The sequence below is a fragment of the Calonectris borealis genome, chromosome 3, assembly GCF_964195595.1.
Source record: "Calonectris borealis chromosome 3, bCalBor7.hap1.2, whole genome shotgun sequence".
NCBI lineage: Eukaryota > Metazoa > Chordata > Aves > Procellariiformes > Procellariidae > Calonectris > Calonectris borealis.
In genome coordinates, this window is record NC_134314.1 from 68,181,413 (window position 1) to 68,206,868 (window position 25,456).

Sequence of the window (25,456 nt, forward strand, 5' to 3'; positions counted from 1 at the left end):
ATTTAGAAAGTGCTTATAAAACCACTGCTGTGCTCTACGACTTAACAGGGTTTTGGCAATTCTTCCTCCACCTTCAATAATACTATTTGCTCATTTGAAAAATGAACAAGGACTTACAAAATGGACGAAGTATCTAAACCGAATGCTTAGACTGATTAGATACAGGCATTGAATTGTTTACTAAAATCAGGTCTAAGTATTAAGCCTAAAAGACTCCTCATATTTTATCACGAATGTTAAAAAAACTATAGCTTCTAATTTCAAAAAGATATACCCGTGAATAACCTTTCAGAAAAATATGTTTTAAAATGAAAGAAAAACTGTAATTAATGACCTGAAAAAACTTTTCTCTCCTTTCCTCTCAATAAATTTAAGGAATTAAGAAAAAAATTACAGTCTCAAGTCTTACTTTCCTGGCACCTGTCTTTCTGTATCAGAACTTCAGCATTATTTCAATAAAGGTTGAGAAAGCTGGTATTTAGTTCTTTCTGGCATCAGAAGCTACGTTACAGACACGACAGCACTTGTATACTTTACTACGCAACACAAAAAATGGATGGATAAGTCAACTGCCTGTAAAATATGTCAGACTGACATCCACGCAGACTGAAGCCCTCTTCTCCGTACAGAACAAGCACGGTGCACAATGACGATAGAAGCTTCTTCTCAAAGCATGTCTCCCCATACACTCCAGCTATACTCTGGAAGGAACAAGAGCAGTCATTTCTCAGTAACCAGGAATTACGTTGCTGATAACAGCAATTCAGTTCTGCGCTTGTAAAGTCCGAACACAAATAAGCCGCATCAACAAGTGGGAGGGGAAGCGGGAAGAGAATGAGAGAAAGAAGTTGCAGCTGCAAACAGGGAGTAAACTGCAGCCGGAGGTTCCACGGTGATGCACACCGATCTGCCGTCTGACGGCATCAGAGGATTTAGAAACAGCAGATCAGAGGCACTCCCTGGCACAAAGGTGCACAAAAGAAGGGACATGCCAGAGCAGTAGAGAAAATAATGCATTAAAATCTCCAGACGAACAATATTTTTTCTTTTACTTTCTTTGATAACCTGCACAGGGGGCATTTAAAATCAAAAAATACTCATCAGATTGTCTCTGGCATGATACACTCCACCAGCACTACTTAATTAATCAAGTGCATTGTTCTTTTCCACACTATGACTTGCTTTGACCTTTCTCTTTTTTTGACTAATTTTTTTTTTTAATTCTGCTCATTTTCATGAATGTTAGTAATCACAAAATATATTGAGAGTGACAGACAGTAAACATTACTGGAGGCTGCTGCACTTGGACTGTGATGTGGATGATCATCCGGAGGCTGGTATACGAGCTCAGAGTTAGAAGGTCACTTGAATACCCATCCCTCCAAAGATCAACACTTTTGAAAAACAACCTCTGAAATCAAAATCTAACACTAAGAGTATTTCACAATAATTTCTATTTCTATTCTACTAGCAGTAATGAAACTTTCATTTCAGAAACAAAAGACATTAAACAGTGTATGTTGTCAAATGTGATAGTAGATGCTGGGGCTATGAAAGCATGGGAAAAAACACCCCGTTCCCTAACATCACAAGTACAGGTGAGAGACACGCAGAAAAAGACAGACGGAGAGTCAGTCTAAAAAAGCACAAAGAGATTTGATCACTAATCAGAGACAGAAACCCGTCTGAGAGTCACAATTGTCTCTGCAGGCTCTGAAAGACAGAATTAAATTGGCTTAGTACTATATTCAAAAATGAATTTAATTAGCTGACATTAAGCAGGATAAGTTTGCGCTACCATGTTGTTCTGACAAGCTGTCTCCAGAAGGGTAAGTGGAAGGTAAAATCTTATTTTTCAGGATGAGATTGTGGCTGTGCACTGAGACAGAGGTAATGGCGCGTCTGCTGAGGGCAGCTTAAAGCTGGAGCTGGACACTTCCTCTCGCACTATAAAAGGATGGTATGTGATAGATGAGCCAGAAGTGCGAGTTTTGGATTCTGCACATTTATTCATACGGCTGTGCAGCTTCATCTCTTTCTGATGTTGCCACTTATGTGAAAAGGCCTCAGTATAACCTCTGCCAGGAGTTTTTTCTCCAGGTTCTCTCAGTCAGGGCTGTCTCCTGGAAAGATGCAATACCCTAGGTGCAATTTATTTATTTTTGTTCGTATGACAGCATGTTGGTCCCTAGTTGGAAGAACAAGGTCTGTGCGGGAGGCAGTTTCTGTGCTAACCTGGCGGGCTGCCAGATCTGCTGGCTGCTGCGCACCTATCATCTGTTTTATGGGGTCACCCATGGCACCCCTGCTCTGCTCCCAGCATCTACCAAGACTTCTGCCTTCTTTACGTGGCATACAACCTACGCGTCACGGTGCAGCCTGCAAGCAGAGTGGCAGTGGTTGGACAGAAGGGACAGAAGCTATGGCCATAATCTAGAGGCAGATAGTGACAACTGAAGAATCAATGGTAAAATGCATAGGAAATCCAAATTAAGTGTTTCCCCGAGGAAGACTTGGAGGAAATGGAGTAACTCATTTCAAAGCAAGAGTCCCATGCATATGAGACTTAACAAGCCCCACCTTCTCATGCCTCCTTCTATTTAACAATAAGATTAGTTCTGGGGAAAGGCATCTCACTGTGAGTGCTAGAAATTCTGCTTATTTGCAAAGCAGGCGCATGCATCCCAGGCTGTGACCAGGGAATCTATTAATCACATCACTTATATTACTGTCTCAGCTCTGTCACACCAGAACCAAGGCAGACTTACCAGGCAAGACAGAGAGGGTTTGGCCATCCCATTAGCAAGTCATTAGGGAGGTGTTCCTCCACCACATGACACAATCGCACAGCAATATAAGCTCTCAGTTTAGGCTGGCAGTGCCCTTCTTACTCCCCCGACTCCTCTCACCAGGACATATTTAGGCTGTGTGACCTTGTGTAGCAGTTCGCAGATTTAAGAGCAAGCACAACACACCGCATGCCCTTCTCTGGCACCACATTAATCACCCTACTTTAATGACTACTTCTTCTGATAAACCACCCTGCGTACCTAACCATCCTTCCCACCGGCTGCATCTAGACTAATAAATTCAACATGCCCTTTCCCACACCCCGCCGCTGTGTAATCCACTAGCAGAGACAAAGCCACTGAGAACATCAGCTGGCAGTTAGGGGTGAAAACCAGCAGGGAACAAGAGACCCCAGTTTTACCAGTCATTTGATGGGTGACCTTGAATCTCTCAGTCTATGTTTTCTCATAGCTAAAGAGAATAATCGTATTTCTTTTCAGCTATACTGAGAACCACAGATACAAGATACTACTTATTACTGGTATGCATCTACACCACCTCTTACTATACATAACTACAGATAAGAACTGCCTTCAACTAAACAAATGTAGCTACAAACAGAGAACATACGATTTTGTAGTATTAATTCTTAATTATTTCACTCTCTTCCAGGAAACTCGAGTCCACAGCTGAGCACGAATAAAGACACAAGATCTTTATGATAAGAAAAGCAAAACAATGGCCTGACATGACCTAACGAAAGCACAGGATACTACCCCCGCAGGGTAGAAATCTCCTTATTCCAAAACTTCCTTTCAAGTGCTCTGAATATGTTACTAGACAAAGAAACAAAAAATTCACTTTTGCAAGGCAGTTACTTTTTTTTAAATTAGCGGCATCTGACATGATTCCATAAATCTTCCCCAAAACCCATGTGCTTTAGGTCAGATGGGACCTTTAAACTTCAGAATAAAACAAATTTAGGTCTGAATCGCAACACAAAGATACATGTAATAAACTTTAAATATGTGAAAAGCTTCACTGGAAAAAGGTTTGCTGAAGGTTTAACATGGAGCTAAAGGCACACACAGTATTGCAAGATCAACCTCTGTGCTGCTAAGCGATGTATGGGAGTGAGAAACAGACTGAGCTCTTCGCTCCCACAGATTTCATATCTGACCATGGAGGGCATCTCACAATCTGTCTCTGTCTTTGATCCCTGGGACAACATTTCTTTCCTTTCTTTATCTTCATCTATCAGATACTCACATTGTAAATTCAGTGTGTCTGAAGATGTAAAGACAAAGAAGCCTATATCTTCATAAAAGCCTTTAGACATTACCACAGGGAAAATAATAGTCACCGTAATAAAAAATCACTTATATCACACAATTCCAATTTTTTACCATTTTCACATAGCTTCCTATCTGGGAAGCACTCTCAAAGGAATAAATTCTGCCTCCCAAGATCTCTTTTGTAGCCTTCTTTCCTACGTAAAAAAAAACCTGCAATCACACACTGTGTGTAATGTCACGCCTCTGTCTGTCTGTCTTCCCCTAATAATTTCTCTAAAGACATTTAACAAAAAGGTAGCAATCTCAGAATTACTCAGTTGCCACAAGCTCCTTCCGATTCCAACTTGTGCTCAAAGAGACAAGAGAGAGACAATCAGCATCCGCATTAAGGGAAAAACCTTCCGCGTTGACTCGTAAGACAGCGCAGACAAAATAGATGTACGGAGATGCAAAACTGTGCTGAAAGCTGAGGTTCACAACTACAGGTGCACCCATATGGCTAAATAGAAGTGGGAAAGGAAGCAAGTTTGAGCACTGCAGCACACTGCTCAAAAGCCTGCCTTCTGTGTGTTTTTGGACCACTTTTGGATCACAAGACAAGTCTGCTGCCAGGAGGGCTGCCTTAGCAGTGCAGATGTGACCGAGCCAGTGCGACCTGGCGGTCAGCTCAAGGGCCAGTCCTTTGTCTCCTTTTACACAGCAGCCCAAACACAGCCAGGGACTGCATCCAAAAGACAGGCACTTACAGGAAGCTGAGGTTCATGATTTCTGCTGCACGCCGAAAAACTGGAAGCGTTTTCTATTGCATCTGGTGGGTGCAGTACTGAAGGAGCAGAAAACTAGGGGAGTGGGAAGGTTCGCAAATACACACATGTACCATTGCCTCACAGCGATGCCTCGCTGACCTTCTGTCCCACCACTCTTCCATCTCTGACCTGAATTTGAATGTCAGTACTGTAAGTCAAGACATATAAAAGCACCGACTGGGCGATATCCTTGCTAGAGCTGTTTCTAGAGTTGAGTTTTGCTGCCCAGCCCTCCCCACGGCCCCCTGCCTGCTTCCAAATGCCTCCACGCCCGGCACTCCCAGATAGTCTCTTCTGAGTCTCGTATTATTGCCACAAAAATCTACTACTGCAGACATCAGTTTGCTTCCTACACATCCTATATCCAGCACTCACTATACATTTAAAAACAGTAACCCGTGCATACTTCCAAACTAAATTTAGAGCTTTTACATTCAGGTGACAAATCAATAAACAGCACATACAGTTTATTTTATAGAAATATGTATCACCCAGAGAGTGTTATGAAAATGCTCGCTGCTTTACAGTTCTCTACCCACAAATGTTCAAGGCTGAAATTCGGTAACAGAAAGGTCCATGACACGTCTAGGCTTCTTCAAAAGTATCAGGTAAATACTGGACAACATACTATCGTACCAGAACTCCACAGCTATATTAATTATATCTTCCTTTTAGTGGTTTGCCTTAAGTCCTTTTCATCTCCTGTTTCCACCAATGCTTTATCCCGAGACCTTCCTCCCACATTCCAGCAGCATCGCAACAGGGGTCTTACCAACTGCTTGTCTAAAACTGAACTACTCTTACTTAATGTCCTGATAAACAGAGGAAACCAGTGTTGCCCTTTGACCCAAGAATGTAAATTCAGGAGCTAGCTATTCCCTTGCTGAAGTCTGAAATCTGTCAGTCTCTATGTGGGATTACCCCCAGTCCAAATCTTGTCCTCAAAATCTTTCTATATGGGGAAAAACCTTCCATATCAGGACTTTCCTCTGAATGATTCACCTCCATTACCTAATCCCAGAAAGTGACCTCTGTAAGACCGGGAATCTGTGAACGGACATCGATGGGATCCTCTTGGGCCACACACTAACCTGTTATGGAACGGCTCCCGCCAAACGCTCCCCCATCAGGGACCTTCCCTTTCCAAGGGCATGACTTCAAGAGAGGTAACGTTCAACCGAATCCTTGGAAATACTAAATCGTTGAAGCGAGACTGGAATAAGAGTCTAGGTTTTAGCTACTGGAAACAGAAGTCCTGGTAAGATGAGCTGTTTAGCAGATAATTAACCACACGTGGTGAAGGCTTTTGTGTTCTTCATACTGGGGAACCACTGAACAAGACTGGTCACCTCCCAACACAGACGCTGCTCTAATACTGAGCACGAATCCTTACAGGAGATTGACGAGGAAGAGAGACAGGTGCCAGCACTGAATTTCTCCTGAACAGAGGTCTATGGCCTAGCTATCCAACCATCATGAGATGGACAGCTTCAGTTTGTGATCTGTATCTCACTGGGAAAAGGCTACAAAGGTCCCATCATCTGAGTGTCTCCCATGGAGTTTTCCAGGGAGGACACAGTGCAGTATTTGAAAAATCCTGAAGACCTCAGTGAGAACCTACTGCTTGGAAAACGGTGGGAGAAAAGCAATGAAGCGGCAACAGATGTAAATACACGCACACACGTGCACACACCCCTGAGTACTCATTATAGTTGCAAAGAAAACCTTGCACACCTGAAACGATACAATATTGTCTGTCTATTTCTGTCACAATTGGCTGTTTTACCAAAATGTAACAACAAAACTAAAATAAACAAGACAGCCGAACTTCACTGCTGCGCGGTGGAAAAGCAGTGCATCTGCCAAGAAATGTGTTTGTGCTACTGCCACTGCAACACAGAAAAGTGGGTGAATTATAGCAGGTGAATTATAATCAGCAGCACTGGAATTATAATCTTATTTTGCTGTAAAAAATAAAAAAAACAATGAAAAATTGCTATATTTTATTACACATCATATATTTGTGTCGCAAATTATATTAAAACACATACAGACATTGATGATACTTCAAATACACTATCTGTGTAATGAAAAATATGAAGAAACAACTTTTAAAGTAATTTATTACTTATTCCCACAGTCGATAAGAAAAAACTGTTATATCAGTTTATTTATTTTATACTATCAAAAGCATCTTATTTTGAAAGCAGTCATTTCTTTCCACTACTAGTTTGTAAGCATGCTGCTTCCACTTTTGCAGTTTAGGCAACTCGGAGTTTCATCTGTTGGTGGGAGGGAAAAGATCTGAGTGGCTAGAAGTAAGTGCAACTACCAGAAATGGCGTGTAGTTGAAAGACAGATGACAGCAGGATGGAACACGTAACCAGAATGTTTTAGAAGTCTAAAATTTTTCTTCCTATTGATATAATATGGACAACAGATGGGTTTTTAAATGCAGCTCTTGGTACAACTTTGCATGTGAGAAGGAAAATAATTTGGAGTTCACGGGAACAGGAGCAGATTGTTCTGGGATCCAGTTGGTGTCATTCTACAGCCTTAAGCTCTCTGCAAAATACTGTAAGCAGAACAGCAGGAGTCCCAAAATTCCCCACGCTGGCTCCAGCTCAATAAGCCATTTCTATTCACAAAGTATATAAGCATATACTTAACTTCAGGAGCATGTGTAGGACCCAGTGATTTCACTACGGCTTTGGAATCTGCCCGAAATTAAGGTTGCACTTAGGGGTTTTGCTAAGTAAGCACCAGATATATCTGGCAGGTATTTATGGGCTTCTCTTTTCACTGGGTCTGTGTGCTACGTTTTCCACTTGCCATATCATTTTCTTCATTTGCTAAGCAATGCGTCGCTGAACTGGCAAAGATGGGCCTGGCTGCACGTAGGAGGCATCCAAGCAACAAAAGTCGCCAGGCAGAGGACAAGACAAGCAAAAAGGACTGTGAACAGGCAGGACATCCTCCCGAGTACACCAGAAGCATCACTGACCATGCAGGGGAAAACAAGACATGCGGTATCAAGAGCGTAAGTTTAATTACTTAAATTCTTCCTGTTTAAGTCTTGAACTAGCGAACAGGGGAAAAAAAACACCTGTGGGATAGAGAAGACAAGGCTGCTGGTGGTCTGCCTTCTCTCGCTGGCGAGGTCCAAGCCTGACCATCGCGACCCGGGCAGCTGGGAGCAGCCGGGCACCACAGCCTCCTGGCATCGCCTGTTCTCAGCCACCGGAGTATGGTTGTGAAAGACCATGAGCTCTGTACGTGTAGCAGTGATGATTAACATTTTCTTAGAAACGTCCGTTAGTGAGAAGTGCGCGTTGTTAACGAGTGGACGTGGTAAAGGTTACGTGTACTGTGTAAAACCCGCCCCGTCCGCAGGTCTCCTGAACACTCCCACCGCCACCGCCAACATTTACAGAGCTCAGTTACAACATCCCAAATCAGGAGAAAACCAGAGCAACTATGCTCTCTTCAGACGCAGAGAGACAGATCATCACCTGGCATAAATGAGGGCAGCTTTCAGGCTGTCCGTGGCGCCGAGCTGATTCACGCCTCCCAAAGGCTTAGCGCAGGCGAAGCTGAGAGCATCCCCGTGGGCACTCTGCTGGTTTAGGAAGCGCTGGTGCGCCCTATAGACCCCAAAACATTCTGTAGTGTTCCCAATAGCTATCTTAAGCAAGACTTTGTTCAGGCAGTTACTCTTTGAATTGCCCAGGTACTTCAAAATGCAAATTTCACAAAGTTGCACAAAGCCAGAGTAAAACCAGCATGTTCCGCATTGCCCACGTGCACCCGCTCAACAGCAGAAGTAGCTCTTATCTCCATGCTGCAAGGCTGCTACTCACTCTAACACTCACCACAATACAATGTCTTACATTACAAATTTTCACCTTGAATTTTACCAATTTGTTTGAGAGGAAAATTTACCCTTTCTTCTTCTAAACACAGCATTTAACATTTGGATCCAGGTCTATGCATGCTGCCCTTCTCTGATGCCTTAGCTGCTGACTGTACCTTAGTTGGGCTATTTTCGCTCTTAAGTAAAGGAGACAGAACTGGACTCCAGAGCAGCATGTAGCCTGACTTCTGTGATGACTTGTATGATCTTTAACAGCATAAATACTGTGAGCAGACGTGCTCATAGCAAATAGCGCGACTATTGATTGCTCTGAGAATGGTCACCTAAAAACAGACACACAAACAAAAAAAAAAAATTAAGGTTCAAATCCTGCCGTCAGTTTTAGCACAAAACCCCTATTGGCTCCCTATGGATCGGTAGCAGAATACAGCATCTGTCTACAGGACATCCCTGTAAAATAAGGAAGTGGAACTGACTCAAAGAGAATACTGCACAACAATGGTATTTTTGTGCCTAACTCATATTTATGAATATAATTCACATGAAAATCAGTGTAAGGTCTTGTGAATCTCACCCCAAACTCATGAAGTGTGTAGCAGAACCAGGAATTGAACCTGTAGGTGTTAAGTCCCCACCTAGCCTGCGAGTCACTAGACCGTATTTCCTTAGGTAGAGAATTACAGTAAATACGTCAAGTCAGCTGTGTACTGTTGAGCTTGTGTGATCACACATCACAGACAGTAAAATATGCCACCATAAAAGGTATATTCCATGCATATGACACTGTCATTTCTAGTTTCGATGCAAAGCATTCAAATTCCAAGTGCAAATGCATGAATTAAAAGCAGTTTACAGGTCAAATAAAATATACGTTCAAGCAGGAAGTGTTATTCTAGTTTTCACAGTATCTTTAAAAAATGATTATAAAAATTGTCATTACTATTTTGAATCTACAAGAATGACACATCAGCAGAAATGAAAAATTTCCTTTCTCACTAATGCAACCAGGCACCTTACTGCAGTACGCCAGCAAAACTGACTTGCTGCAGAAGGAATTGAACTGGCACAACCACAACAGAAAGGATTTTAATCTACAAGCGCTACACTGTGGAAAGCAACTGCTCAAGCAAGCATGTTCCATGCAAATAAACCAAATCTTTCATGCCACACTTACAAACTCCATTCACAAAGGAAAGTCTTGCTACAAACATCCTCAAAGTTTGGGAAGATTCAAAGCCAGGGTCAGCTGAGGTAAAGAAAGACAGCACACATATTTTTGGACGGTGAAACAAGTTCTCTACAATACAGAAGTGTGTTGTATTGGTGCTTCCAAAGAAACCTACCATGGCAACACCACTACGGTGAGTACCTTGGTAAGACTGGTGCCTTCAACCCACTCCCACGGCTAGTCTTGTCTACAACTGCACAAAAGCTTTTGCTTCTCATCCCCACAGACAGCGGAGCCATCATGACTCGTGATCTGTCTCTCCCGAAGCAGCAGCATGTTCCCAAGGGACAGGCTGTGGGGTAGCAGGACTGCAACAAGCACAACTGCAGGAACCGGGCAAACACCCTAAATCCATTCCGGTGACAAGGAGCTAAGCCCATGTACCTGCTCAGGTTATGTGTTATACAAAGTTCGGTATTACCTAAGGGCTGATTTCACGCACACAATAGCTTTGGGGAGGCTACAAAATGTTTGTGTTTCAGCAAGACAACCTGGAGAAAGTGTGGCCATTGCACAGCTCCTGAGATCATATCAAGGCACATAGTGTAACCAGAGTTAAAAGAAAGTAAGCCTGCAGTAGCGAGAAGATATTATTAAAACTCTCCCGTCTTAATCTATTCAGATTAAAACTTTGTTTCTATCAGCCTAACTGTACATTTGGGTTTTTTCTTGAAAAAATGCTTCAATCTGCTAAGAGAAGTCTTCCTGCAGATGGACTGGTAATGAAATACAAATAGAACATTAAATATGACAAATGTAATGCACAACATATTTTTCTCCTTTACTTATTTAATCTTAATTTGCACCTAGTCATTTTCATGCCGAGCATCTCACGTAGTTAAATAATTTGTGTAAATTAAATTTCACCTTTTTTTAACTAGCAAAAATGGTGAAACTGAGTTGGTAATTATTTCAAGTTGTGCTGCAATACGGGAACAACTTGATAACCTGAAGACACTTCAGGGTTTGAACAGACAAGATACACAGGCTTTTAACAAAAGCAAGGAAAATGGAACAACTGTGTACAGCAACTTGCAGGGAAGAAATCCCTCTCTGCAGACCGTTATGACCAGGACTATTAACCTCCGAAGATCTATTCAAAGACCCCAGGATGTGAGAGTTTACTCCTGAGCAAGCCACTGCCTGCACACACACGCAGATACACCCCCTCCCTGCCCGTGCACCAGCGTCACTCATGGCAGCTACTTTCCTTCATCGGGCAGCCACACACTCGCCCTACTCTGCCCACTCAGATCACACTGATTTCACAGAAATTCCACCAGAAATCAAGGCCAGCCCACACCTCCCACGGCAGAGGGTGAACAACCCTTGCTGCTCCTGGGCGCCGAGCCCAGCAGCGCCCATCTGCCGTGGCTCCTGCCGGAGCCCGCACAGCCCCGCCGCACGCCCCGGCGCACGCCCCGGCGCACTCAGCCCGCCCCTGTTCGAAGGGGTGCGGGCACCGGCTCTCACCAGACAACGTAACGCAGCAGGCAGCCACAACAACCCCCTTTGCAGCTGTGCCCATCCCATAGGCTCTACCGAAATGCGGGGTCAAAACTCCCGTGGGCTGCACGGTGCTCCCTCCTACCCTCCTGGCCTTGCAAGTCTCGGCTCTTAACAAAACTATGAGGATTTCTCATCCAAAAAAGTAAGAGAAATTCAAGTAAAGGACACTCAAACCCTCCTAATTAACCACATCGGAAAATTGCACCCATGCTACTATTGATAGTGTGCACAAAAATTTCAACAATTTTAGATGATGCCCCTACATAATATTCATCTGCATTAAGAAAATCATGGAGTTGCAGAAAGGACATTACTATTAGCCAGCCAACAACCACTACAGAGTCAAAAGTAGCGAGCATTGGAGTCGATACAAATAGAAAGCATTTGATGAACTCTATATTTGGTTATAATCACGCAGATTCAGGAAAAGGTCTTTCTCCACCTACAAGATCTTGGTGTCCTTATATGCCACTACTTAGATCCCCAGCTCTAAGCTTCTGCCGCTGTTACAGTAACACATGACTATACAAACCTAAATCAATTCAGTGCGATAAATGAAAATTCTCCTGAAATTTAGATTTTCATAAAAACCAAGTTCCTTCTGAAGGATGTTGCACTGGCAGTCCAAGAGAAATCCTGCATTTGTTTGGAAAATAAGGACATAATGAGGGCAACACGGTCCATTTCCTTATAGTGCCTTTTCGACATCCCTTGGCCGTGACCTGAATGGCCTCCTGTGTGAGAAAATACATGTTTCTGTATGTGCTTGTTCATCTCCTCTTCTCCGTGCTGAGATTATCAGCAATGGTGCTAGCTACAGAAGCGACATACAGATGTAACTGTTTCCCATTATAACATCTCAGCTGTTGCCTGTACTAATGCATAATAAGCCACTGTGTATGTATGCACATATGGTAGTATATAAGAGAAGACCATAAATACCAGCACTCATTTTTGAGTATTTGTTGTTAATAACAATAAAATCTCAAAAAACGGTAGTTAATAACCCTACGCCACAGTTTACAGCTATTTCATCTATAGATGAAAGGAAGGAAAAATACAGAATTATTTGGTCAAAATGAGACAGAGCGGGACAGTTTGAAGGGGAATTCAGGAGCACCAAACCATTCCTTTCCTAAAAAGTCATTATTCCCACTCCTTTACTAAAGACCTATTATTCTCATGCCTTTATTTCCTAATATTATTATTTAATATTTGTATCCATGCCACCAAAGCAAAAGGTCATTCCAGGCTTAACAACTCAGCATGACTTCGAAGATCAAAACTGAGTAACAGCAGAGAAAACTGTCAAGGAAATATTATTAAAGGAAGATTTAACTTAAAATCAATTGCTTTTATTCTAATGCATTCATGTAACTACTTGCTTCCCCTTTTTCCATAAACTGGTTGTAAAATCCCTTGAGACAGGGGACTATTGTAGTATATACTTGCCTAATGACCCTATAGGGGCATATTTAAAAGAAGAAAACAGATTTATGTAACACTTTATAGGGGCAATCACAGCTCATCAAGCCATTTTCTTTTACACGTGAAATCAGCCCCATTTAAGAGACTTTTCCCATTTACTATTCTACAGTGCTTTTCCAGAGCAAAAACAACGCCGGGGAGTGGGGGGGGTGAAGGGGGGTGGAATTTGGCATGCACATATACAAAACCCTCCAAGGACTGCACATGCCTGAGCTAATTCACTCTTCTGTCTGTTAAACATTTCCATCCCAAGACTTTGTTTCAAGACACATCCTCATAATGAATAGCTGGACCTTGTCTGTACGGCTGAGAGTACCAACACGCAGTATTTCATTTCAATACCCAGTCATATCCTGCTCCGCAAAAGGCTGAGTGCCGTTATTTCTTTGCCTATCTTGCTCTTCCCTGCTTGCAAGCATCTCGCCAGGCATGGTTCATGTTACATAACTCCAGCGTGTTAAAAACAACAGTTATTTAGCTAGGTAGTGTGATAGATTAATGAGGTAAATCCAGAACTTACTTATTACAGAACCCAGGCAAAAGCTGCTCCTCAAAGAATACGCCTATGCAACATTAAACAAATGAATAAGTAACTGCACCAGCACTGTTTACATTCAAAGTTAATTAAATCTTTCAAATTTAGGATACTGTACTCTAGACTACTCAGTGCCTCTTCTCACACCACAATATGCAAATTCCCTAGTGCATATGCATTTTATTTTTTAAGAGAGTGACCCGCCCCCCCAATCATTAGAGAATAACAGTTGAATATTGAACCAATTATTTTCACTCGCAAGAACGCTGTGTTGCTTTAATGTTTTGGCTGACTTTGATGAGATGAAATCCTCCTCCCTGAGTTAGCTGCACAATGCTTGTGTTTCTCAAGAACCATTCTTACTCATATCCCTGTTTTGGTTACAAAGTGAAAAAGCAGCAGCCAGAGAGGGTTAAACAGGTTTCCTGTCAACGCTCTGCAAGAAGCAAGCCTCCGTATTCCAGCAAGGCAAAGAAATCTGTTCAGGCCCTGTATATTCAGCATTATTCAGCACTACTGGGACCGTATTCCAGGATCCCTGAATGCCCACCTGACAGCGTGTCCTCTATATTATGCAAGAGATGTAGTCTCCCCAAGGCAAATCATCACCTGACCATCCTGCTCTTTGCAGCTGAGCTGTATCCAGTGACATGCTCTGTGGAGCAAGCCATTGCCACATAACTGTATTCTCTTCTCAGTCACTTCTCCGGGGAAAAAAAAAAAAGTAAAAATTAAAACGCTCGTAATTCTGGCATCACCGCCACAGCAGAGCAATAGGGAGGCTACTGGCTGCCCCGGCGAGAAGGCAGCAGCAATGGGGGCCCCGTGCGAGCACCGGCTGGCTGCCGAGCCCAGACCTGAAACTAGGTCTCAGCCCGCTCGACTGCAGGGGAAGGGAGGGGTGAAAAAAAAAAGGCAGCACTTTCTCAGAGCAGGAAGAAGGGGAGGCCATGAGCGTTTCCTGTTGTGCAGCTGAAACAAGCAAAGACGTCATTACATTTACACTCCCTCAGGGTGTCAGCAGATTGAGGGCCAAAGTTCAGTCATTTCCAATGCACTGCAAGGAGGGAGGTTTTGGAGGAGAAACCAGCAGTGGCTTTATTGCTAACAGCGTTCTCGGCACTTGCATAGCAAAACAGCTAAGCAGCGTGTTACCAGGCTCAGCTGCAAAGTATCGTATCTGAATAGAAACAATATTTGCTCAGGACCCGTGCTGGTCTTATTTTTCTTGTACAGCTTGTGTAAGACTATTACTACAATATAGAAATGCACTAAGCTCTTGCTACAGCCCATACTTCTGCAAGCATTTGGAAATCAAGGCTTACATATTTTTGGATCCCATGGAGTAAAACACGTTTTGTGAATCCATTTGGGGCAGAACTAGAGTGTAAAATTACAGGATTCCCCTGTCAGATATGACTGACAACCCAGCAAAGCGAACACAGATGCTTTTCAATTTTGCCCCCGCCTTTCTGAAGCAGATAAGGGCCCAGCTTAAGGAAAAGGGTGAAGGCACAGGAGTTGGGTAGTGGCACGTGGGAGTTGAGCATTTGGTAACTGATTGTCTCACAGGCTGTCCATCTGACCCCAAGTAAATCATTAGTATACTTACCTGGCAAGCGCAGGAAGAACCTACTCACCATTACTACCTTCTTAAGTTAAACATTAGAAAGACTTCTTTAATGGAAAGCATCGTTAAGAATCCAAATGAGACCATCCAGGAGGTTTCAGAGTCTCCACCACTGGAAGTTTTAAAGAGCAAACTGAACAACCACCCATAGGAAATGGTTTGGTTGTAGCTGATCCTCCCCTGGGGTAGGGGGGTGGACAGGCTTACGGTAGGCTCTCACTCATAAGACACATTCTAGACCCATTTTCGTTAGTCTTTGAGCAACATGTCAAAATACAGCGATAAATACAGTCATTCCACAATGAGCATGTCCCCGCAACAACCTCTGGTGTCCGGGACACTAGACTTTTCCTCTGTACACTGAATGAGACAGATTGGGTAGCAGTGCTCCACTTGATGGAAGCTGATTTTCAAATAGAGGCACTTAATTCAACAAACCTCAATGAAAAAGGTTACAGGAGTTCGGAAAATGCTTTTCTGGATTCTCATCTCATACTACCATCTCTAGCTGAAGACGAGTATTTTTGCCGTGTTTCTGCAATAACCACCCTGTGGTCACACTGGGAACTGAAGCCAGCCTTTCAGCCCTAGTAATTCAGAGTATTAGAGATGAAATTAGGGAACCACCAGTCTGTATCTTGCAGTCATAAGAAATGGTATCTTTTGTGGGACATATGCAATGCCACTGGCTTACCAAAACTGCTAATTTTACTAAAAGAAGGTCAAAGATAATATTTTTAATTATTTATAAACTAAACATTTTGGATATACTTTTAAAAACATATTCTTCTACAAGGATATGAGCTGGTTTGGTTGTTTTCTACCCTTTCCTTTAGAGGTAAATTTTTCAAAGACAGCTTATCTTGAAGATTCACTGCCCAGTTAGCATGAAGAAACCTCTACTGCTTCTTGTTCTGACGTTAGCTTGAAAACTTAATCCTGAAGATTGTCAGTCTGGCACTAATCATCAGGACTCTTTTCAGTATTAAAAAAAGCAGACAAATGAGTCTTCGGTGTTGGCCATGATTTGCAGTACACCATATACACAATCTGAGGAAGAAAATCTGATTTTAACTCTGCATCGAATCAAAGAAGCATTAACTTTAGCAAAGACAGTTTGGATTAGTTCAATTGGAGTAAAGTGATCAGAATCTGGCCCTTAAAAATGTGGGTGCTGGATCAGAATCCGGACCATATCATACACAGCAATGAGTGTAAGTAGTGACGTTCTCCTGAGAGAAGGAAAAAGGGGACGAAACCTTCAAAGTACTGTAAGAATGCTTCCACTGTGCACAGCATCCTAAACAACTCATAAGAAAGCCATTCGATTTTCTGAAATCTGACCATAAAGTACCACTCAGAATAAGCTTGGTCAACTATTTTTAGCCCCATATCCGAGAATGAAAGAAATGCACCCACAATCTGTACTTTTGACCGTACTGAGACAATTGCTGCATGGTCCAACAGCAGCACGCGGCCAGGCTGTGTTGCCATTCAGCACCAGCACACAGTATTGCAATAGGCATTTTTCATACATCTAGGGCTGCCTGTTGCAATAGCGTCTGTTAAAGAGTAGAGAATATAACATGGAACAGCAGTGTTTTCACACACTCATCCATGTCCTGAGAGTTAATCTTCAGGTGATTACATCTTGCTGTTCCGTTAGTTGAAGAATGGTATTAAACCATCTCTACCATGGTTTGAGGTGAAAAAGTGCCATATGTTCTCTGCAGTATACTTTATATCCAAATACGACCCTAATATTTTAAGAAGAGCTGTGTCTGTGGTGGTGGGTTTTTTTTAATTTAAAGTTTGAAACTTAAAGCAAAGGGACAGATGCAAACTGTGAACTGGCCTCACTGCTAGTGCCCTTGGTATGCTGATGAAAACACGTGCTTTTCCACTCCAAAATAGGAGTTGGTTGCGGTTAGTACAAATACATATGGAAAACAACTCTTAAACAAAGTTGGCTACCTACAAAATATTTAACACCTTTACAGATTCCCTCAAACTCAATTATACTTTTACCCTCTACAACCCATCTGTGTAATACTTAGAACAAAACCACTACATTGTACCACTCGGGAATTTAAACTATGTACATGGTTTTTATAATTCTTTCACTTCCATTTGAAGGAACGTTTGAGAAGTGCAAGTGGAAAAGCCATTATCCTGAGATTTTTTTGTTGAACTGTCTCATCACTAAGGGAATTCTCTCGAGCAATCCTATAAACAGATAATTAAAATACCCTGTGCCACTTCTATGAGGAAAACAAGGCAAATAAAGATGACGAAGTCCAAGCTGCCAAACACCTGATAGCAGGCAATTATTTATCTTCAAAATGTATGTGGCAGAAAACAGAAGTGGGGGGCTTGTTTTTCACTGTGAACCTGGTACCCAGGCTAAATACGGCATACGCGGGATGCGGCATGAGAGACCGCATCCAACATGCAATCCAACCACCAGTAAAGTGGCGGCAATCGGAAATTCCCGACGTACCCCTCGTCATGTCTTCTCATCTACCGCACTCGGCTGCCCCGTGCCGTGCTCTCCTGCCCCAGGACAACTCCGCCACCAGCGCTGGCCTCTTCCCCCACGTACCTCAGGGGGTCTCCAGACATGAGGACACACAGCCTCCCGTTCAGAAGCTACTGGATAAAACACTACATTGCAAAGAGAAAAACACTACTGCGATTATGTGGCAAGGATCGGGTTTGGGATGAAAACATAAACCTTACATTTCAAATGGGATGATCCCATACATTTCAGGTGCATGTGAGTGTCCGTAGACATACAGTCTGAGAGTGTATAGGTGTGTGTGTTGTGTGTGTATACATATGTACATACGTACACTCGTGTATGTGTGAGTGTATATATAAAATAATATATATATATGTGTGTGTGTATATATAATAATACATATACACACATAAATAAAAGTTAATATAAGAAAGTGATTTGGCTAAGCGGAACCAAAACCCCGTGATTGCAACTATCTTTTGTAAGTAACAACTTACGGAGATTCTATTGACAAAACACATTAAGCCCTGGAAACTACTTGGGGGGAAAAGGCAAGCCCTTGTTTTGGGGCTTGCTCAAGTATTTTATGTTTTATTTCAAATGTCTAATCACGACAAAGCAGATCTGAAAGCCATGTTTAAGAACCTGCAGTTTTCAACAATAGGTAACCTAATTTCAAGAAACCAAAAGCAATTGCTAAAATATTTATTGAAATTGCTTTCATGGAAACAACAAGAAAACACTATAAAAATGTTAAAAATATTAAATCAACTTGACTGCTTCTGTATCTCATGAATTCAACAAGATCCTAGGCAACAATAATATTTAGAATAAATATTTTTCTTATGGGAATAGCATTTTCACTCAAATTGACCAGATGATATCAATTAAAAAAACAAAGATTAGATACAGAAAACACATCTACTGACTTAAGAACGAAACTGTACAAAGCTTGTTTAAGAAGACATATACTTTTCCTTTCGAAGATCTTCTTTCATAGGCTTTTTTCCCTTAAAGTATTTTGAACTAATTTCAATTCAAATGACGAAAATGTGTTCACCAACACTTCAGAAAGCACATACTACTCAGTGTAAAATACTACACACATACAAAAATATAAAGATTAATATATCAAAGGCAAATCCCGTATCAATTCCAAATTCTGCACTCATGCTATATGCCCACTTTAAAAAAAAAGGGGGGGGAGACAAACAGCGAGATAAATAAATAACAATCAATGATACAAAAATACAGTAACTTTCTACGTAATGTACCATCTGTTCCACCAGAAAAACCATGCTGCAGCAAGCCACAGGGGCTACAGCTATGAAAAGCCCTTGTAGAAGAGCCAAGCGCTGTAATAAGCAGTTTCAGAAGCTGTGGAAAACCGTACCAGCCACCACAGTAAGAAGGCAGCCTGCGACACGTTCAGTGGGAACTCGCCGTGCCCCCGGGTCCCGCAGGCTGGGGGGACCCGGGCTGCCACGACATCCTCGGAGAGCTCCCCGGATCTTGCAAGCCCAGGGTCAGAGGTTTACAGCGTACCAGTAAAGCCGGGCACCACTGAGGGGCAAATGTTTGAGGTTTGTTTGAGGTTGTGGTGTTTTGCCATGGCTTTTTACGGGAAAGTTTTGTCTCCAGAGTTACAGACACAGTAAACTGGATTTCCCCAACTCCTCCACAGACCACGCCTCCACTGATGCTGCTCCCTGCTCTTGTACTACGAATCTAGTATCTGCACACAGAAATAGTTTCTGGAACATGGGAATGGGCACCCTAGTACGCCTGCTACCCCGGAGGCTCATTAAAAATAGGAGCTGCTGTTGCATGCCAGATGCTTGCTCACTGTTGTGTGCCTTACAGCAAATGAAGTGCGAGTCTTCCAGCCGCTCAGGCAAAGAGGCAGGCAGGAGAGACCCAGATCAAAGAATTACGAAGGGGTGCTCTGTTATGGTTGGGAAGGCCAATTAAGGTGTGCGTCCCTCTCCTTCCAGCTGGCAAAGTCTCAGGTACTCAGGATTATGTAGTAAGAATTCACTTCTGCCGCTTCTATTATTATTCATTAGGTGTGTGTTAAAAAGGTATCCTACCTTTCCAGCCTTTGCTTACAGTATCACACCAAATCCAGGCTTTAGGGCAAGGTCTGAGTTCTTTAAGCCATGCTTGTAAAGGCTTTGCTTTTGCTCTCCATCACCATCCCCAGAATAAACGATGGAATCACAGAACCCTGGGCAATTAGGAGACCGTACCTGGACTGGAGGGAATTCATGAGCCAACACATTATCATAGCTCTCATTAATAAAATAATAAACTGTGCAATTACAGTGGATTGTACACATACCTCAGGGTATGCAGTAACGCACAAATTTAGAAATGGAATGTTTCCAACAACCAACAACAACTTAAACAGGCAAGGATCCTTATCAAACAATTAGGTTACTCAAGAACTACTCCAATAACTGGCCCTTTTTGCCCAAGGTTATGCATTCTAAAATCATGTCATAAGCTTTGGTTGATCTGGGCTTTTTCCCCTTCCTTTTTTATTTTGTTTGTTGTATTTAAAAAAATAAAATAGCTCATCTCCCCTCTAATCAATCCATCAGGTGCAAGATTCTTTCAAAATTACATCTAAAACTGGGAAAGTGCAAAGAGAAACCCAGTTATCAGTGATAAACCAATTCAATTCAATAATACTGGGCTTCAGACGGAGGACTAGATACATAGGTAGGTTACACTAGAATGAAACATCGTTCTAGAACCTTGCAAACCTATTGTAAATATTGGTTTCGTGTGTCTTTTTTATGCTGAACCATACCAGAAGCAGGAAAAAAAAAAAATCTCTGAAATTATGCCACTTGAAACAAGAAGGTATCAGACCTCATTAAAAAAAGAACAAAACCAAAATGACATCATGCACAAACTGAAATGAAATGCAAGTTTCTCACACCTTAACAAGCAGTCCCAAACCCAGATAATGGGATTTCATTGGGGAAACAAGCATACAGGACAGGTAGGGTACAGTCCAGGCTCCAAGCTCACAATCTCTGCTGGAACTATGATGCCCTCAGGAACCCAACAAGTTCCCTTCTGAGATGGGTTATAACTACAAAAAAAAAAAAAAAAAGCTAAAACCACAGCTCTAAGCCATTGTCAGTTCCAACACTTGTACCTAAGACTTCATGCATTTTATATTCAAATCACAATGAAAGCACCTTGGGGTAGATAATACATCTTTACTCTTTCTTTCCAAATTACCTTATACCATCTGGCAATGTAACAATCATTTCTGTGGAGAGTGCCTTTTGTTTTATATCTTCTCTGCCTGAAGTATCCAGAGGCTGTTTCCATGTAGACAGTTTTTCCAATATTCTCACCTAGCATTACTATTTCCAATGAAGAGCAAACCTCACACGCTGGAGGTTTCCATTTATAGGCTGAGACAGTCACGAGGAGCACTATTTCAGCAGTACAAGTCCTATCTAGAGCTGATGGCAAAATCCTGGCCTCATGAAAAATCAATAGCAACTTGCCATTCTGCACTTTTACTGAAGTCAGGATTTGATCCAAAATGACAGAGTTTTCATTTTATTCACAAGAGACAAGGCAGTTCACACGGTAACACAAGCTGTGCTGAGCAGTTTGGTGTCATCTTCTCAGCTGTGGGGCACTGATTAGAAAACTGTGAGATGAGGGCAAGATGGTTTTGCACTTGACACCAGAGAAAGTGAAGGTCAAGCAACAAGATAACAAGTGTTGGCATGATGCAAGTGTTTTTTATTATATCTTTCAATTACATATTCTATTTACACAGGCAGTCTGTTCATGGATTGACTTTCTGGTCACATTTCTACAGCCATGAGTCCTGGCACCACTCGTTCAGCCATGGCGCTGAAGTGGGTGTCCTACCACAGCAGTGAGGGTTAATGAGCACCACGCACAAGTTGACTGTCATGCACTACCAAAGACAGGGCCTCAGAAATGATCCTTTAACCTTCTGATTAAACTAAGAGTGATACGATTACGTCCTTCAGAAAGAAGAGGATTTAAAGGAATTCAAAGTGCTTGAACTTAGAAGGAAAATATCTTCAGGGTCCAACAAGACATGACCTTGGCTGAATCAGTCACAGGCAATAAAATGGGCCACGCTCAGTTACTGACTCTGCTGGCATCATCGTATCAGCAATATACCAGGAACAGTGAATAACACTTTGGAAAGATCACCTGGGCAGATTCTGATACTCATTGCACCAAAGCGAAACCACAGCAGTTCATCATAGACAACTAATTCGATTTTTTACCTGTTTAACAAAATGTGGCTGTGTATATGCATCTATGTACGCACTTGTGAAATAAATGCTAATACTCGCACATAAATAATGCAAATAAATTTATTTAAAATATTTTCTTTCATATTTAAATAATAGCAGAAGTTGAACCTACATTGAATCTAAGACAAATCTTCCTCTCAGTGACAAACAAGCCAGACCTGCAACCACGAGCTCTCATGAAGTTATTCCAGGTATCCCGTACTGTGAAGGAGACAGAACATGACTGGAGGCAAAAGCTATGATCATATAAATGTACATAAGTGTATATGTAGATACTTATACATGCGTGCTTAAATATTTCTTCATGCAATATAGCAAAACCCCTCAATTTTCTGGTGTAATCTATTTATTTTTAAGGGAAAACAGCAAAGCAGGAGCCAAAAAAATGCATAAAAACACAGGTGTAATCCCATCATCTGGATGTGACACTGTCTGAATTATGTAATGAAACTGGAAAGCATGGCTGTTTTCTAGTGTGTGTCTGTAAATAGCCACAAAATCTATTTATTACACTTTTGGCTTGCCAGACAACCCACTTGACTGAGAAAGAGTTAGTCAAAATTAGTTTCATTTATTCCCCTGCTTGCTAGTTAAATGGGTTGAACTATTGACCAGAATCAAATGATACTGCACCTAAATTAAATCAAAACAGCGCATAAGCAAATGTAAAGAGAAATACCTGCAAGCACTGAGCAAGATAAGAAGGCATTGTATTCTGTGTGTAAATTGTCTGTGGAGATGTCGAACAATGGAAGTTAGAGGATGCTACCGCTGTATCCGAGATGGTGCCTCCTATCGGATCTTAGTTACTCATCAAGACATGCTGTACAACTTGCGACTGGACAGGGATTTTAAAGGCTGTAGTACTAAAATTCTTTAGATTGAGAATTTAATGTTAGAGGGAGACTTGATCTGATAAAAATAACTTCTTGTAGGCTATTATAATCCACTGTCAGTCACATTCAAACCTCTCCTTCCCATCCTATTTATCTTCCCCTCTAGGCCTCATTCTCAACCAGCATACATCCAAAAACATGTATGTAGCATCCTTGTTTTCTTCTTTAATTACTAAGGCTGTGAGAGAGAAAGAAAGAAAATTAAAAGGTTTCTCTCATAGCCACTCCATTTGTGGAAAATATGCTGCACTGAAGCTTTGGAGAGGTGTGCGTAAAGGAACTCCATCGTCCCATGTGTCCTTCTCTTTCCTGCCATGCAGAGGGTGATCTGGGGAGCAAGGGAAGCAGAGTCAGGGTATATCTACTGAAAGCTACTTCGCCGTTAGTGCAGAAGAACAAGCAAAGACCCCAGACACACCACTATAAAGCATCACATAGAGGACACAGACCAAAACTAAAGCACAGGTTCTTCTCATTGCACATTTATCTTTTACAAGTGAATGTGTCCGGGCCCACCTGCCATCATGAAAGGTTCAGGTTTATCAACTCTGGATGCTGAAATCTGTACAACCCATACGCAAAACAAGCGTGTCCAAGGTGCTGTATAAACACACCTTGTCCTTGCTCCGAAAGAAAAGTTTCAGAGGATCTGATACGCTTCCATTTCCTTTCTCACCTCTCTGCCAAGCCTGTTCATAAGAGCGACATGAATTCATCACTGAATTTTTGTCCACAAAGAGATCACTAACTAATTCAATGGATTCACTGAACAGCGATATGGTAACAGTTTTCAACTATTAGTGAGCTGAGCTAAAAACAAAGCAGAGAAAATTAGAGTACTGTATGTCATCCTTTTGTCTCCCGACATTTCACAGACCAAAGTCCTGTCAATAACAAATTAGACCAAAGAAAGGTGCTATGGGAACCTTCGTACTACCGTATTATCAGTTCCAACTTACAACCTTACTCCTTTACAAAAACATAGCTGACTCAAACCTGCCCTACTAATTACTCCGAATTAGGTAGTAATTTTACTAATGCATGGCTGATTCTGAAGTTTTTCACCAATAATTAACATTACCCACTAGGATAAATTAGGTCAAAGATGAGTACAATTTGTGTATTTTTTTAATTAGTAATTAAGTAAACCAGAGATTAAAAAACTAAAGAAGATATGACATGTATGAAATGTGACAGATAACTTACCAGACCAACTTTATCGCCCTCTCCATCCCAACATTTTGCCACCATACCAACCTACTGCAGAGGTAGGAACACTGTACTTGGCATCACTCTAGCTCTAAAACAAACACCTTCCTGTGAGTTTGTATTTCACTAACATTGTGCTAACATCACTAACATCATTTCACTAATGTCATTTTCTACTCAGGCATATTATATAAATGACTCTTACCCTTACACTTATCACAAATTTCTTCAGATGTATTAGTAACATCTTGCTAAGCCTGTATCGAAATTCAACTGTACCTCACAAAATTAAATACATGTAGCTCATCCGTTATTTAAGCCTTAAGAAAACAAAGATTCTAGCCAAGAAGCACTGTGAAAATATCCACTAACTTTTAGCGGAATTTTACTAGTATTGTAGGACCAAGCACAAAATAATGGAACAGGCTGCAAGTTCTGTTTGACACAATTTTACTAAGAATTTTGGAAGAAATTATATTCACATAGCTTTACAGAGATTTTAAAGCAAAATCTCTTTAAGTACCTACTATCACGACCTCTCCTGGTGATCAGAATAGACTATCATATCACACAGCATCAAGATGTCCAACTTTATGGTCTCAAAGCTCGTAGTTAAATCCTACCTTTACCGAAGTGTAGAAACTTTTATTGACTTAAAGAGGAGAGGGAATTTGGTTGTAGGAGTCTATGAATGTCCAGCCAAAGACAAATACCTTTTTCACTAAAGAACTATTTTATCTCAGACAAATGCAGGGCAAAAACCTTTCGTAAGCAGCTTCAGAAACTGTGTTCATAAACATAACTGACTTTAAATGGGAAAAAGTCAAAATTAATCTATCTCTATTGTTACAGAAGACCACGAATTGTACTGGATTCTCTCTTCTACAACATTAACAAAACAGTTTTAGAAATACAACTCTAAAGAGGAATCAGTGTTCACAGGTGTCACAAAGGACTCAGTTAAACCCTGTCAGCATGCACAGATGTCAGTTAACCAGGGGCCTGCGTTAGTCTCTAAAGCATCTCTTTTTCATTGCTAATGCTTGTGCAGAAAGAAATAAAATCACCTTCAAACCCCACATAAATTGACAACAGTTAGAGCAAATAAAGATACATTTTCCAGCTAACTGAACTATTTTATGTCTTTGAAAGACAAGGAACATGAAACTCCACATACTTTTAGGACTTTTGTGAACAGACTACACTCAAAATGAACTACACTGAGCTATTAAGACTGTTAATAGATGCCAGCAACTTAAGTCTCTGTTGAATACTGACTTTGGTCTAAACTAAATAGTTTTTGCTCTAATTGTTGTCAAGGAAGGGTAATCCCAGTTATTATTTCAT

At 41.5% G+C, this 25,456-nt stretch overlaps 2 protein-coding genes across 10 annotated transcripts in view; one reads left to right on the plus strand and one right to left on the minus strand.

Moving 5' to 3' along the window:
* Positions 1-25,456, minus strand: part of HIVEP2 (HIVEP zinc finger 2) — a 144,492-nt gene that overhangs the window by 111,806 nt on the left and 7,230 nt on the right. The window contains exon 1 of one of the 9 annotated variants that reach the window (XM_075146008.1): positions 14,076-15,206. The exons of the other annotated variants lie outside the window; for them this stretch is intronic. The gene's annotated coding sequence lies outside the window, so the exon portion shown is untranslated. Of the gene's footprint in view, positions 1-14,075; positions 15,207-25,456 lie in introns of those variants that run through there. 9 annotated transcript variants of the gene reach the window in all.
* Positions 1-25,456, plus strand: part of PEX3 (peroxisomal biogenesis factor 3) — a 261,856-nt gene that overhangs the window by 7,027 nt on the left and 229,373 nt on the right. The gene's annotated exons all lie outside the window — the stretch shown is intronic.